Source organism: Bufo bufo, chromosome 5, assembly GCF_905171765.1.
Source record: "Bufo bufo chromosome 5, aBufBuf1.1, whole genome shotgun sequence".
Taxonomy (NCBI): domain Eukaryota; kingdom Metazoa; phylum Chordata; class Amphibia; order Anura; family Bufonidae; genus Bufo; species Bufo bufo.
In genome coordinates, this window is record NC_053393.1 from 477,628,815 (window position 1) to 477,646,306 (window position 17,492).

General features: G+C 44.7%; 1 protein-coding gene across 2 annotated transcripts in view; it reads left to right on the forward strand.

Moving 5' to 3' along the window:
• The window catches only part of DPP6 (dipeptidyl peptidase like 6), a 1,686,142-nt gene that overhangs the window by 1,318,094 nt on the left and 350,556 nt on the right, over positions 1–17,492 (forward strand). The window lies entirely within an intron of this gene.

A 17,492-nucleotide genomic window follows, 5' to 3' on the forward strand; every position in this document is an offset into this window, starting at 1 on the left:
GTTTGGCACATGATTTGTCAGGTAAGAGTTATGAAAAGACTCCTTGAGGACACCAATTTATATTTTTTTCTTATTATTTTGCACTTTTCTAGGGTAATTGATGCTTTGAGAACTTTGTACAAGGCAGAGCTGATTAGATTCTGCTAAGACCCTACAGCTCTGCTCTGAGACTCCCAGCGATCAAATGATCCCTGGGACAAATAGAAGGAGCAGCATAGATGCTTCCTCTGTAAGCTGTAAAAAAAAAAAAACTCCTCTGTCTTCTCCTCAGGGTCCTTGGTGGCCACTAATTACCGGGGACCCAAACTGCTCTGACTAGATTGCAGGAGCATGAGCGTTAATACTCTGCCATACATGTATGGTTCTTCGGATTAATGTCCAGCACCAAGCACAGTAAACTTGGTCGTAGGAGGTTAAAGGAGCACTTCCATTAAAACTCAATATTCATATAAAAAAATTCTTAATTTTTGTCTGTTTTTCTTTTTCATTTAGGCAGTACTAGGCCATAAAGAATGAAATACTAAATATTGTCCTTGTAGTAGTCAGCACTAATCATAAGTGGAGATAGAAAAATACACAAGGCGCACTTATAGAGCAGGATCGCCAGAGCAAATGGGAGCTACCACTAGTAAGGTCTGGTTGGTGATGGGCACCAGCATGGAGCTGTAGTAGTCAAGAAGAAAAGGCTGTAGGATGGTAAAGTCACTCCAGACAGAGAGGTGGCAAGGTATAGTCTCCTCGACACTTCGCTTGGTAACACGCGCAGCTGCCATTTTAGGAAAACCTGATTCGTTACCACGAAGCGTGAAGAAATTCAGATTTGTTTAGAATCAAAGTTTTCCTAAATTTCGGACCAAATTCCACTTCAAATGCTTTGCTTCGCTCAACACTACCAGGTTTATATTTCAACGTGTCTGATGCTGTCTTTTTCTGGTGAAGGCTCTTTTGACAGTCATAGAGTAACTTATGTTCTTAAGGCCACTTTCACACGGTCAGTATTTTTCATCAGTATTTAAAGGACAAAACCAGGAGTGGGCCCTAAACACAGAAGAGGTGGAAACCTTTCTATCATACACTTTTCTCTCTGTTGGTTCCACTCCTGATTTAGGCTAGGTCTACACGACGACATTTGTCACGCGACAATAAGTCGTGCAACAGATAGGGCACAACTGCACTGCAACATTTGTAGCGCAACATTTTGTTGCACCAATGTCGCGCAACAATTTTTATAATGGCAGTCTATGGTGTCGCATTGCAACATGCAACATGTGACTGTCGCATCGCAGTCGCAGCATGTCACATGTTGCAGTGCGACACAATAGACTATCATTATAAAAATTGTCGCGCAACAAATGTCGTCGTGTAGACCTAGCCTAAATGTTGTTCCTTTAGAGGGTAGAGTCCTGACCAAGTTTTCACCTCCAGTAGAAGAGGAGATAATCCCAACTAAGACTGGGCCCCCTCTTGCCCTGGGGCCCCTGGCTCTGCTCCATACAGAACTAATGATTGCTACATGTAAATGTATCTCTCATCTCCTCTGACAATTAGGCAAATTTTGTGAATGAACAGTTTGTTTCCGATAATTGCCTGCTCTGTCAACCCATATAAATGAGCCATAACTCACTCTTCATAAAAGTTGATCCCACACTTTGTCACGGAGCGCATTTCTTTGTAAATAGCGAGTTCAATGACCCTGTCCCCCCATTATTGAACCCCTCAGATGTTGCGTTCATCGCTGATCATTAAAGCATTAGTGGTTGCTAATTAAAAAGAAAAAAACATTACATTGTATTTACCTCATCCATTTGACTGTGAAGAGGTCGCCGTAGCTATCTTACTTGAAGATCCAGTGCAGAATCTCAAGCTCATCGCTTCATCACTTTGGGCGGACGTACAGTACAGACCAAAAGTTTGGACACACCTTCTCATTCTAAGAGTTTCTTTATTTTCATGACTATGAAAATTGTAGATTCATACTGAAGGCATCAAAACTATGAATTAACACATGTGGAATTATATACATAACAAATAAGTGTGAAACAACTGAAAATATGTCATATTCTAGGTTCTTCAAAGTAGCCACCTTTTGCTTTGATTACTGCTTTGCACACTCTTGACATTCTCTTGATGAGCTTCAAGAGGTAGTCCCCTGAAATGTTTTTCACTTCACAGGTGTGCCCTAACAGGTTTAATAAGTGGGATTTCTTGCCTTATAAATGGGGTTGGGACCATCAGTTGCGTTGAGGAGAAGTCAGGTGGATACACAGCTGATAGTCCTACTGAATAGACTGTTAGAATTTGTATTATGGCAAGAAAAAAGTAGCTAAGTAAAGAAAAACGAGTGGCCATCATTACTTTAAGAAGTGAAGGTCAGTCAGTCAGCCGAAAAATTGGGAAAACTTTGAAAGTAAGGGCTATTTGACCATGAAGGAGAGTGATGGGGTGCTGCGCCAGATGACCTGGCCTCCTGTCACCGGACCTGAACCCAATCGAGATGGTTTGGGGTGAGCTGGACCGCAGAGTGAAGGCAAAAGGGCCAACAAGTGCTAAGCATCTCTGGGAACTCCTTCAAGACTGTTGGAAGACCATTTCAGGGGACTACCTCTTGAAGCTCATCAAGAGAATGCCAAGAGTGTGCAAAGCAGTAATCAAAGCAAAAGGTGGCTACTTTGAAGAACCTAGAATATGACATATTTTCAGTTGTTTCACACTTGTTTGTTATGTATAAAGTTCCACATGTGTTAATTCCTAGTTTTGATGCCTTCATAGTCATGAAAATAAAGAAAACTCTTTGAATGAGAAGGTGTGCCCAAACTTTTGGTCTGTACTGTATATACGGCCTCTTCGCGCTCAAATGGATGAGATAAGTATGATTTTTTCTTTATTTTTACTGCCATTTCAGGGAAAATCTATTTGTTACCACGAAGAACGAGGAAATTTGGCTTTGCGGCAAATCTAATTTTTATTGAAATTCAGATCGAAGTCTACTTCGTGAACTTCGATTCGCTCAAAACTGATTATAAAGGCTGGTTAAGCCATGAGCATCATAGATAAAATAAGCGTCTGCCTGGGGATGAATGACTTACAACCAGTCAGATACAACTTTGCATATTATCTGAGGAACTATTACTGAACACTAATGGTAACTGTATAAAACGGTTCTTGGGTGATAACCATTTTTGGCAGATCCATATTTAAACACTGGATTGTGTTAACATTTTAATTTGCAGGATATGAGAAAACTTGGAGCAGAATAATGCCTCCTGCACACGATCGTATTTTTTTCCCATTTCCGTTCGTTTTTTTGCGTTCCGTTTGCGGTCCGTATGCGGAACCATTCATTTCAATGGTTCCGCAAAAACGAAAAAAATAATAAAAACATAACTCGCCTCATCCACTTGATCGCGCAGGATCTTCTATCTTCATTCAGCAGGACCTGCGCTAACGTCACCAAAGGTCCTTTTGCAGGTCCTGAAAGAAGAAGAAAGAAGACGATGCCGGCTGCGCGATCAAGTGGATGAGGTGAGTTATATATATAGTTTTTTTAACCCCTCAAGGAACGTTTTACTAAGCATTCTGTATTAAGAATGCTATTATTTTCCCTTATAACAATGTTATAAGGGAAAATAATACAGTGAATAGACTTTAATGGGGTCCGGGGTTGCTCATCCCTATCATCTCCTAGCAACAATGCGTGAAAATCGCACCGCATCTGCACTTGCTTGCGGATGCTTGCGATTTTCACGCAGCCCCATTAATTTCTATGGGGCCTGCGTTGAGTGAAAAACACAGAATATAGAACATGCTGTGATTTTCAGACAACGCACAAGTGATGTGTGAAAATTACCGCTCATCTGCACAGACCCATTGAAGATAATGGGTCCGGATTCAGTGCGGGTGCAATGCAGTCACCTCACGCATTGCACCTGCGCAGAATTTTCGCCCGTGTGAAAGGGGCCTAACAGTTGCTCTAAGACTTAGCATTGTAGCTATTGATTCCTATAAACAGACATTTGGCTGCGTTATCGGAGGTGTGGGATGTTTATTTTGCACTTTAAATTCCTATTGCAAAGGAAAGAATCTACGCTTAGTAACGAATAGTGTTGAGCAAATTTCAAGATAAATTAGATTGGCTGCGAAGCTGCATTTCCTTGTGCTTCGTGCAGGGGCGTAACTAGAAGTGACTGGGCCCCACAGCAAATATTTGTAAGGGCCCCCTCCAGCGCGCTTGCACCTTCCTCCTCCTGTGTAAACCCCACTCCTTTGGCACAGTGTAGCGGTATACTGTATATTGTGTGGCACAGTTAGTGTTGAGCGCGAATATTCGAATTGCGAATTTTTTTCTCGAATATCGCAATTTCGAGATTTCGCGAATATTTAGAATATCGTTCTATATATTCGCAAAATCGAATATTCGTTTTTTTCTTTTTTTTTTTATTATATTTTTTTCTTTCCCACTTCCCTAAAATTGTTCTTACCTGTCCTTTGGATTCCTGGCTTCCTGGCTGCTCCAGTCAGTGGCGTTTTCAACTTACTGCTATATTCCATATTAGCTAAATTACAATCTAATCTATATGTGTATTTTACGAAATTTCGCAATAGTCGCAATTGCGATGCGAGTAATATAACACGAAATATTCGCATGAAAATTTCAACTTAGCACTGCTATACTCCATATTCTAGCCTAATATGGAATATAGCTGTGCTAAGTTAGCACTGCTATATTCCATATTAGGCTAGAATATGGAGTATAGCAGTGCTAAATTGAAATCTTCATGCGAATATTTCGTGTTATATTAGTCGCATCGCAATTTCGACTTTTTCAAATGTTCTTAATATTGCTCTAACTTCGTCTTTTAGAAATTTCGTAATATTGCTCTAACTTCGTCTCTTAGAATATTACGAATATTCTAAAAGACGAAGTTAGAGCAATATTAAGAAATTTCGTAAAATACACATATAGATTGTAATTTAGCTAATATAGTGCTATAATCCCTTTTTTTTCCTGTAATTTTTTTTTGCCTCTTCTGAACCTAAGTTTTGTAAAATATGTACACTATTAAAAATTATTACTATAGCAGTATATTAGCTTAAATACAATCTATGTGTATTTTACGAAATTTCGTAATATTGCTCTAACTTCGTCTTTTAGAATATTACGAATATTCTAAAAGACGAAGTTAGAGCAATATTAAGAACATTTGCAAAAGTCGAAATTGCGATGCGAGTAATATAACACGAAATAGTCGCATGAAGATTTTAACTTAGCACAGCTATATTCCATATTCTAGCCTAATATGGAATATAGCAGTGCTAATTTAGCACAGCTATATTCCATATTAGGCTAGAATATGGAATATAGCAGTGCTAAGTTTAAATCTTCATGCGACTATTTCGTGTTCTATTACTCGCATCGCAATTTCGACTTTTGCAAATGTTCTTAATATTGCTCTAACTTCGTCTTTTAGAATATTCGTAATATTCTAAGAGACGAAGTTAGAGCAATATTACGAAATTTCGTAAAATACACATATTAGCCTAGCCATAGTCATTAGCATAGGAACGTTGCCTTATACTATCAAGATAAATTTTCGCAATATGCGAAAAAATAATTTCGCGATAATTGGAATAATTGCGAATATTCGATTTCGACGAATATAACACGAATATTCATGCGAATATTCGCGAAATATCGCGAAATCGAATATGGCACCTCCCGCTCATCACTAGGCACAGTGGATGCTATATGTGTATAACAAACATATTTCACATGAAAACTTACAGTTACTTGACCCTTGGGGATCTCGGACACACTTTGGCCGGGGGCTCGGCGGAGCTGATGTTGTGCTTTATCCTAATGAGAAAGATTTCATAATAAGGATTTGGAGAAGGGGCAGTGGGGTCGCAGAGCAGGGAGAGGCTGGTGCTGCTACTAGGGGGTCATACCATGGGGGAGTAATAAAGCCCACCATAATACCCCCCCAGTAGTAATAATTCTCCTTATAATGTGACAGTGCAAAAATACCCCCTTGTAATGCCCCCAGTTGAGCTAATGTCCCCATAGTGCCCCCATAATGTCCCAGTATAAAATACCCCTATATAGTGCCCCCCAGTAAATGCCTCCATAGTGCTCCTCTCCCCCCTTCCTGCTAGTGCCCCCCATAATGTACCAGTATAAAATGCCCCATATATAGTGCCCCAGTAGATGCCCCTCAGTGTCCGGCCTCTGATAGGCTGCCGGCCTAGTGTCCCCCATAATGCCCCCTCATCATGTGCCAGTATCAAGTGCCTCTCTCCCCCCCCCCACATGTCCCAGTATCATAGTGCCACCCCCCCCCACAAAAAAAGTGCCAGTATCAAGTGCCTCCCCCCCCATGTGCCAATTATCAGGTGCCAACCCCCCCCCTCCCCCCCAGGTGCCAGTATCAGGTGCCAACCCCTCTCCCCCCCCATGTGCCAGTATCAGATGCCTCCCCCCCATGTGCCAGTATCAGGTGCCAACCCCCCCTGACCCCCCAGGTGCCAGTATCAGGTGCCTCCCCCCATGTGCCAGCATCAGGTGCATCCCCCCCATCTGCCAGTATCAGGTGCCAACCCCCCCTCCCCCCCCCAGGTGCCAGTATCAGGTGCCAACCCCTCTCCCCCCATGTGCCAGTATCCGGTGCCTCTCTCCCCACCAGGTGCCAGTATCAGGTGCCTCCCCCCATGTGCCAGTATCAGGTGCCTCTCTCCCCCCCCCCCCATGTGCCAGTATCAGGTGCCAACCCCCCCCCAGGTGCCAGTATCAGGTGCCAACCCCCCCTTCCCCCACCAGGTGCCAGTATCAGGTGCCAACCCCTCTCCCCCCCTCATGTGCCAGTATCAGGTGCCTCTCTTCCCCCCCCCAGGTGCCAGTATCAGGTGCCTCTCTCCCCCCCATGTGCCAGTATCAGGTGCCAACCCCCCCTCCCCCCCAGGTGCCAGTATCAGGTGCCAACCCCTCTCCCCCCCCCCATGTGCCAGTATCAGGTGCCAACCCCTCTCCCCTCCCCATGTGCCAGTATCAGGTGCCTCTCTTTCCCCCCCCATGTGCCAGTATCAGATGCCAACCCCCCCCCCAGGTGCCAGTATCAGGTGCCAACCCCTCTTTCCCCCCCCCCAGGTGCCAGTATCAGGTGCCAACCCCTCTCCCCCCCCCAGGTGCCAGTATCAGGTGCCAGTATCAGGTGCCTCTCCCCCCCATGTGCCAGTATCAGGTGCCAACCCCCCCTCCCCCCCAGGTGCCAGTATCAGGTGCCTCCACCCATGTGCCAGTATCAAGTGCCCCCCACGGTATTAAAAAAAAAATATATAAACACTTCTACTTACCTCCATGTCAGCGATGCGATGCAGCCTCTTCCTGTGTCCCACCCTGTATGTCCATATATGGAGTCAGTGCTTATAGTTCAGAAAAGGTTTCTGCTGGGATTCGAACCCACGACCTTCTGTATCAGAGGCAAAGCATCTAACCACTAGACCATAGGAGACACCTTGCTGCTGACTGAAAAAATTTGAGACTTCTACTGCTATAGCTGGCTAAGTGTACATCTATACACATAACAGCTGCTCATATATAGAGATATAGCAGAGCTGAGTGTGTTGGGGCAGTTGTCATGTGTATAGCTGTACACTTAGCCAGCTATAACAGTAGAAGTCTCATTTTTTTTCAGTCAGTTGTAATGCAGCCTTTATGGTTGTGAGGGTTAATGCTTTGCCTCTGATACACTCAGACTTTGGAGGTTGTGGGTTCGAATCCCAGACACATCAGAAGAGACTTTAGGAGACAAGAAAGATTAGATCATATTAGCATATATAGAAGCATATTAGCTGCTGTGAAGGGGCCCTGAACAGTTAAGACATCGATAGAACTTGAAAATAAACTGTCACACACGCTGCCGACGCCGGGCCCCCTTGGCAGCCCGGGCCCCGAAGCAGCTGCTTCCCCTGCTTCCCCGGTAGTTACGCCACTGGCTTCGTGGTAGCGAATCGATTTAACCTGAAATAGTGCAAAAAGACTACAATGGGCCAACCACCGCCATCTTGCTTGAAAATCTTGAGCGAAATCCCATGCACCATGACGTATGATGTCACCAAACCGGCCGACGTGATGATGTCATCTCGGGCTGCGTGAGATTTCGCACAGGTCTTGAAGCAAGATGGAGGCGGCTAGCCTGTGGTGAGCAAATGGATTAGGTAAGCATGATTTATTTAGTTTTTTATTTTATTTTAAACATGGCATCTGAGGGGTATAATGATGGGGGGGTGGCTCTATCGCTGCTCCCTTTCACTGCACCCACTACTTACTCCATGTGCATTCCGTTTCCATATTTCTGTTCCGCAAAACAAATAGAACGTGTCCTATTATTGTCCGCATTAGTAACAAGGATAGGACTGTTCTATTAGGGGGCAGCTGTTCCGTTCCGCAAAATACGGAATGAACACGGACGTCATCCATATTTTTTGCGGATCCGTTTTTTGAGGACCACAAAATACATACCGTCGTGTGCATGAGCCCTTATACAGTGAAAAAATCTGATACGCAGTAGGTTAGAGATCAGAGCTCCGAATGCACAGTCTGCACCAGAGCCACCTGCCATGCGCCATTTAACATGTTGGTATCTTGTATGTCCTTGGGCCTGTTCAGACACCAAGGTCAGGGTGCGGCAGCTTCCTATACCTAGTATTACAGCCGTCACATAGCTTTTGGTAAACAGTAAAAAAAAAACTGACTTGGCTTGAAAATGTACTAATATTAAATGTTAGTTAAATGTCAGTATTGATTTGTGAGGAGAAATGGGGGGACGGCTGTGCTTCTCATGATTAGCAAGTAATTATAGCACTCGAAACAAGGTCAGCATGATTAGAATAATAAACCTGGCCAAACACAAGCAGTGGAACTTTACAGGATTATGCTATGATTGATGTAAAAAGGAAAATCAGACATCATACAGATGTAGTAGAGTTACCACACATGCTTTATGAGATGTGTTATCTAAACTAAATGCATTAAGCAAATACCTTCAATGGCTTTTCAATGGCTTTTGTTTCAAGATAACGCAATGAGTTTAGAAATTTGAGTTAAGAGTTTGTGTGTTAACCCTGCTACATCTGTACATCTCTTCCTAACAAAAGGAGGAACCAGCCCTGAACCCCCCATGGGTCCAGAGATCTCCACATTTATTGCCTCAATTGCTCTGCTAGCGTCTCTTCAGGCTGGCAGCTCAGGTGCTGTGTCATTGCTGCTTTAGGTTGGGGGCATGTCCTTTCTGCTGCAGCTCAGACAGGGGGTGGGTTTTTTCTCCTTCAGTTCTCTCCTTCACAGCTGAGGAGGTATGTCCTTTCTGCTGCAGCTCTCTCTCTCTCTCTTTAACTGTCTGTCACAGTAGATAGGGATGGTGACAGTTAAAAGATGAAACTGAGCGTGTGCAACCACCTAAGTGGGTGGACATGCACATTACGGTACAGATTAAAGGGAACCTGTCATGTTGAACATGATGTGTGAGTTGGAGGTATCATATTACAGAGCAGGAGGAGATGAGCAGATTGATATATCGTTTTATGGTAAAAGTATTTTATACACTTACATTCTTGCTCATTCTGGGCTTTGAAGTCAAGGAGGTGGTCCTGCAGTGGCCAGGTACGTGGGGATAAAATTCTGTATTTGTCGTGACGCCAATTGCAGCGTGCGCAGGGTACTATCCCAGGGCCCTTCCAAGGTGTTATAACGCACGTCTCAGATTAGGAATGCCAGAGTGGTGTAATGGCCGACAATGTCTCTATAGTTTTGTGGGAGTTGTCTCCTATCTGGGTATGGCGGGACTCCTGGCTAACTTGCAATAAATTTGAGTGTAGTGATAGTAGGAGTAATAGAGGAACTTTGCAGAATAAATGATGTCCAGACCTTTAGATGAAGTTCAAAGTTGCTTTACTTGAAATAACTTGCATCCAAACAGTATACAGCTTTGGTCTCTTGGTCCCAGCAGGTTTTGGCAATCATTGGCAGGAATGAGTACTTCTGCTTTAAATGTGGAGCTTGCAGGGTAAAACGTCTGCTTGGTAGCTCTGTAACTGTGGCAGGATTAGCTTCTGCACTTATCTGGAACCTTCTGATTTGTGGGGACAGACTAGCTGAGGAGGAAAAAGCTTCTCCTAGGCACTGGACTTGTCTCACAGATGGATTCTCAGAAGATGCTTTCTTCCTGGAACTCTGGAGGTTGTCTGTAGTTTTCTGCTTTCTTCATCCAGCAGAGCTGAAGGTGCTCAAGCTGGGTATATGGCCAAGTCTCAACCGAGACTAGGTCCTTGCTGTCTTCCCTATGCAGGGGTTCTCCTGGACACTATCACACAGCCTTCCCCAACAGGGGTGGCTGGTACACTGACTATAACTTCCTTCTCCATCCATGCTGCAGCATGTGGGACCAGCACACCTCTCCAAACAGGGGGAGCCAAGCTGGAATAATCCATTTCAGCTCAGAAACACTGAACTGTAGCTTGTACCTGCCAATGGGTTGCTGCCACCTACTGGTAACCAGGCAAATTACATGAACAATTGCTTTTAACATGCTTTTGTATGCACATTTGTGGAAGACATAATATAAATTACATCAGATGACAGAATAAAGGCTCCTAGGAGATAGTAGCGGTGTACTGAATGGACCGTCTCCTCATAGAGGGAAGGCTGTCAATCACTGATAGGACTGCCTGCTCATAGAGGGAAGGCTGTCAATCACTGATAGGACAGCCTCCTCATAGAGGGAGAGATGTCAGTCACTGATAGGACCGTCTCTTCATAGAAGGAAAGCTGACCATTACTGATAAGACTGTCTACTCATAGAGGGAAGGCTGTCAATCACTGATAGGACAGTCTCCTCATAGAAGGAAGGCTGTCAATCACTGATAGGACCGCTTCCTCATAGAGGGAAGGCTGTCAATCACTGATAGGACCATTTCCTCATAGAGGAAAGGCTGTCAATCACTGATAGGACCACCTCCTCATAGATGGAAGGCTGTCAATCACCGATAGAACCACCTACTCATAGATGGAAGGCTGCCAATCACTGATAGGACCGTCTCCTCATAGAGGGAAGTCTGATAATCAGTGATAGGACCTCCTCCTCATAGAGGGAAGGCTGTCAAGCACTTATAGGACCACATCCTCATAGAGGGAAGGCTGTCAATCACTGATAGGACCTCCTCCTCATAGAGGTAAGGCTGTCAGTCACTGATAGGACCATCTCCTCATAGAGGGAAGTCTGACAATCAGTGATAGGACCTCCTCATAGAGTGAAGGCTGTCAGTTACTGATTGTACCACCTCCTTATAGAGGGAAAGCTGTCAATCACTGATAGGACTGTCTCTACATAGAGGGAAGGCTGTCAATCACTGATAGGACCGTCTCCTCATAGAGGGAAGGCTGTCAGTTACTGATAGGACCACCTCCTCATAGAGGGAAAGCTGTCAATCACTGATAGGACTGTCTCTACATAGAGGGAAAGCTGTCAATCACTGATAGGACAGCCTCCTTATAGAGGGAAGGCTGTAAGTTACTGATAGGACGACCTTCTCATAGAGGGAAAGCTGTCAGTTACTGATTGGACAGCCTCCTTATAGAGGGAAGGCTGTCAGTTACTGATAGGACCACCTTTTCATAGAGGGAAAGCTGTCAGTTACTGATTGGACAGCCTCCTTATAGAGGGAAAGCTGTCAGTTACTGATTGGACAGCCTCCTCATAGATGGAAGGCTGTCAGTGATTGACAGGACCGCCTCCTCATAGAGGGAAAGCTGTCAATCACTGATAGGACCAGCTCCTCATAGAGGGAAGGCTGTAAATCACTGATAGGACCGTCTGCTCATAGAGGGAAGGCTGTCAGTCAATAATAGGACTGCCTCCTCAGAGGGAGGACTGTCAGTCACTGATAGGACCATCTCCCTGACTTCAAAGCTTAGAATAAGAAGGAATTCAAATGTATAAAATACAAGTTTTACTGCATCTTTTCCCATAAAACTATATATCAATCTGCTCAGCTCCTCCTGCTCTCCAACCTGCTGTCTGCAGACTACACTGTATGTTCTTGGTGACAGGTTCCCCTTAAACACCAGAGGCTGACATTATAATGAAGTAAAGAGAATATCATACAACTGGAACTTTTTTTGTAGCAGAAAGTAATGTAGTTGAAAGTGTAGTAGCCATGACTAGTGTTAAGCGAATTAAAGTCAAACAAATTGACTTCAATCCAAATTTCATGAAAAAAAATTGATTCACTGCAAAGCCGAATTTCCTCACATTTCGTGTTAATAAATCAATTTTCCCTGAAATGGCGGTAAAACAAAAACACATACTGACCTCATCCATTTGCGCGCAAAGAGGCCGTTGTGACCATCTTCATTGAAGATGACGAGCAAAATATCACCACTCTGTCCAGCGTGATGATGTCATCACATCACCAAACAAGATTTCACGTGATGTCTTCAATCAAGATGGCTGTGACAGCCTCTATGTGATCAAATGGATAAGGTGAGCACTTATTTTTTTTACCCTGATTAGCCTATGGAAGGCCTAAATGTTAATGTCAGATGCTGGGATCAGCAATGAACGGGCATCTGAGGGGTTCAATGATAGGGGATGGCGTGATTGCAGTTCACTGTCATTGTGCCCGCTACATACAATTAAATGTGCTTTGTGACGAAGTAATTGGTCACAAAGTGAATTACTTTGTGAAATTAGGAGAAGCAGCCAAATCAAATTTTTCATAACTTCACTCATCTCTATCCATGACAGTTTACTGCAGCTCATCTCCCATGCACTTCCATGGCAGCTGAGCTGCAGAAACCCAGCATGGCCACCACACATTGACCGGAGCTGTGCCTCCTGTTCCATTTACAGTGCTAGATCCAGCGCTAATACCTGAGTCATCAATATCAGAAGCCTAGAAAACCATTTTTTTTAAAAACCTCACCTTTCTTGCACCGCTGCCCCATTCTAGGATACTTCCTGTCCCTATTGGACTGGAAATGGTTTTGTCCTGTGACCGCTGCAGCCAATCGCTGGCCTCAGTGATCACGTGCTAGAACAGCACATCACTGCTAGTGACATGCGGGGACCAGGAGCAGCCAGGAATGGGCAGTGGCGCAAGAATGGAGAAACTGTGGAAAGATGATTTATTTATTTTTTTTGTGTTTTTTTTTTATTAGCTGCAGGTTTTCACCATTGGAGATGTCAGCTCCAAGGCAAAAATAATAATAAGAATTTTTTTATTTTAATAGGTTTCAAGAAAGTCTCCAGGTTATGATAAAAAAAAAGGCAGGTATTTCACTGCCATTTCTAAGAAAAGGGAACTGATTCTCAGTCAATGAACTGCAGGTTAATTTTCATGAGTTTCAATGTCCTTTAAAATCAGTTTTTTTACGCTTTGCTGTAATGATTGATGAAAAGCACAACTAAATGCTAAGAGTTCAAAAGCATTTAACAGGCGAAATGTGAAATAAAAAGTTGCCTAAAGCTTATTTTTCATTATAGCAAACGGTTCATTGCGAAAGTGTGAACCAAATCTAATGTACGCATTCATTTATAAAAAAAAATCAGTTGCCCACGCCACGTAGTCTGTGTATACCAACTCCATGAGTCGTTGTACAAGAACCCAGTAACATCATTGATTGGGTCAATAATTACTAGTATTTCATCATTGAATAGACAAATGACTGTATTTCATAAAGCATTTAATGTCAATAAATGGAATCAATGAGAAGGTGACTACAAACACTTGGACCTACCCGGTGGCTTTGTGAGGGGTTGGTTGGATAGATCCCTGGACCCAGTTCAGTGGAAGACCTTAAAACGAAGTCTCAGTGATACAAATTTGGGTGTGACAAGAGAGGTCATGAGGGACATTTGTCAGGACTGATGTTCCATACACCAGTCTTGATCCCTCTGTAATGGAGTGAGATGTTCCCTATGTATTAAGAGGCAGTCCATTCTCCAGAAACTCCAAATCTATGCCAGCTACGGGCTGATGCAGACTTCTAATGTCTGGTGTTAATTATAGGAAATCCAACAATGCATGATAACCCCCCCCCCCCCCCTTCCACTAAGCCCCGCCCCTTTCCTCGACACTCAGAAAAGTGCAGAGAAGCTGCGAAACCTGCGGTTTGCAGCGTTTCCGGGTTATTCGCGTCTCTGGGGACCCGATAACCCGGAACAGGACGGTGATCGGTGGTGTGATAATACACCACCAATCCCCATCCTGCGATCCTGAGAGGTGATATCACCTCTCAGGATCGCTCTCATTAGTCAGCTGCAGGGGCGGGAGGTTCAAATCATCGCAGCGCTCCTCTCCTGCACGTGGATCGCCGCACGGATCTCCAGCCAGCACCCCCATCTGTGCCCCAGCACCCAGGTAATTAGGGAAAGGCTAGGGACAGGTTAGATTAGGCAGGGATATTTTAGGGCAAGTTAGTGAGAGAATTATTTTTTTATTTATTGTATTACCCTAAATCGGGAGTCTGGGGTCCACAGCACAGCTGTGTGACCCTAGACCCCCCAGGGGTGCTGCAGCTTGCCCCCCTGGCCCCCCCCCCCACAATTTTTTTTTTGGGCGCAAGCATTTATTTTTTTTCTGTGCGTACGCTGACTGTGGCCGGCACTTTTAGCGTCCGGCCACTGTTAGCGCATCGCACACCCCACCGCTGATCAAATTCTGAATGTTGATCAGCGATTTTGAATTTTTCTATACATTTTTTTCACATTTTTTGCCCTTTTTTTAGTCTTTTAGTCTTTTTTTTTTTGGTCTGTTAGGTTTAGGGTGAGTTCGCGAACACCCGTGCCCCCACACACACGCACACCAAATAAAGTTTAACACACACGCACGCACACACACACACACACACACTCCCCTATGGCCCGCCGGATGTTCTCGGCCGAGGAGGCATACGCCCAGCTTGCCTCCAAGTCCGAGAGTCCCAGTGAGGACGAGTATGACCCCACTTTCCTGTTGTCATCCGCGTCCTCCTCATCATCTAGCAATGATGATGAGCCCCCAAGGCGGAGAAAGGGGACAGCCATGCTAGGGACCCTGTGGCCCACGCTAGTGCGAGCAGCTCTGGGGATAGTACTAGTTTTACGGCCCACCAGTTAAATCCACCGGAGCCCCCTGCCGGTGAACTTGTCTGGTGTAGCCCAGAGTGATTTGAGCCCGTGATTCCTGATTTTGTAGGCCAACCAGGAATCCAGATTTCCACAGTGGGCTTCACTGAATACGACTATTTTAGTCTTTTTTTCAGTGACCACTTTGTAAATCTAATGGTGGAGCAAACAAACCTGTATGCCCCCGGGCTCCTTTTTGGCTAGGCCCGGTGGCTGGACCCCGGTCAGTGCAGCCGAGATGAGGATGTTTTGGGGCCCCGTGCTGCACATGGGCCTAGTCAAGAAACCTAGTGTCAGGCATTACTAGAGTGGGGACGTCCTCTACCAGACCCCACTTTACAGTACGGCCATGACACGCTCCCGGTTTGAGGCCATCCGGAAATGCCTGCATTATTCAGATAATGCAGCATGTCCCGTCCCCCCTCCTGAGGTGATCCTGCCTATGACCGCCTGTACAAAATCAGGCCGGTCATCGATCACTTTGGGGCCAAATTTGTAAAGGCCTATGTAGCTGGAAGGGAGGTCACGGTTGATGAGTCTCTCGTTGCGTTAAAGGGGAGACTCATTTTCCGCCAGTATGTTCCCTCTAAGCAGGCGAGGTATGGCGTGAAGCTGTACAAAGTTTGTGAGAGTACCTCAGGGTACACTTACAAGTTTCGAGTGTACGAGGGGCGAGATTCCCATATTGAACCCCTAGAATGTCCCCCCACTCTGGGTGTTAGCGGGAAACTTGTGTGGGACCTTATGCACCCACTGCTAGATAAGAGTTACAACCTGTACGTGGATAACTTTTATACTAGTATCCCCTTGTTCCAATCCCTCGCCGCCAGATCCACGTCCGCTTGTGGGACCGTGCGGAAAAATCAATTCAGCCTCCCTGCCCACCCACTCCAGGTACCTATCCCCAGGGGTGAGAACCGTGCCCTTACCACTGGAAACCTGTTGCTGGTCAGATATAAGGACAAGAGGGATGTCCTTGTACTGTCCACAATTCATGGTAACGGCATCACCCCTGTCCCTGTGCGAGGTACCTCGGCAACGGTCCTCAAGCCCGATTGTATCATCGACTACAATCAGTATATGGGAGGAGTTGATCTCTCTGATCAAGTCCTCAAGACATATAATGCCATATGCAAAACCCTGGCATGGTACAAAAAAGTTGCGGTCTACTTGGTGCAGGTTGCCTTGTACAACTCTTTTGTGCTGTCCCGGAGCGCTGGCAACACAGGGAAATTCCTTCAGTTCTATGAGGCAGTCCTCAAGGACCTGATCTTTTCTGACCGGGAAAGAGCAGGCCGGAGTACCTCGGGAACTGGAGGCGCCCGGATCGTCCCTGGCCAACACTTTCCAGGTGTGGTCCCCCATACTGGAAAGAAGGGACGGACCCAAAAAAGGTGCAGAGTGTGTCACAGGAGGGGGATACGGAAGGACACCACTACTCAGTGTGACACGTGCCCTGATCATCCGGGCTTCTGCATTATTGGTTGCTTAAGGGAGTACCACACTTCCATGAAGTACTAAATTTATATCCCAATTTAGCCACTGACAATCGGATAAAAAACTGGTTCTCAGACTTGAGACACTAAAACAAAAAAAAACATTTCAAAAATATTATTTAGTAAAACTAAGAATCTTCTCTATAAAAATACCCTCCTAAACCCCTCAGATGACCACGGTCAAAATAATAAAATAAAAACCGTGCAAAAAATGTTTTTTTTGTCACCTTACATCACAAAAATTGTAATAGCAAGCGATCAAAAAGTCATATGCCCCCCAAAATAGTGCCAATAAAACCATCCTCTCATCCCACAAAAAATGAGCCCCTACCTAAGATAATCGGCTAAAAACTAAAAAAAAAAATGACTCAGACTATGGAGATACTAAAATGTTTTTTTTTCTGTTTATAAAAAGAGAATATAGTGTAAAACATAAATAAATAAAAAAATTGACATATTAGGTATCGCCGCATCCGCAAGAATCTGCTCTAACCCCTCAGATGAATACGGTAAAAAATAAAAACGGTGCCAAAAAAGCAATTTTTGGGCAAATTTTCCAATTTAATCAGTTTTTTTCCAATAACAAACCAAGGGTTAACAGCCAAACAAAATGTAATATTTATTGCCCTCATACTGCAGTTTACAGAAACACCCCATATGTGGTTGAAAACTGCTGTATGACCAAACGGCAGGGCGCAGAAGGAAAGGAACGCCGTATGGTTTCTGGAAGGCAGATTTTGATGGCCTTTTTTTTGGGCACCATGTCCCATTTGAAGCCCCCCTGACAGGGGCGTAGCTATAGGGGGTGCAGAGGTAGCAGTCGCTACCGGGCCCAGGA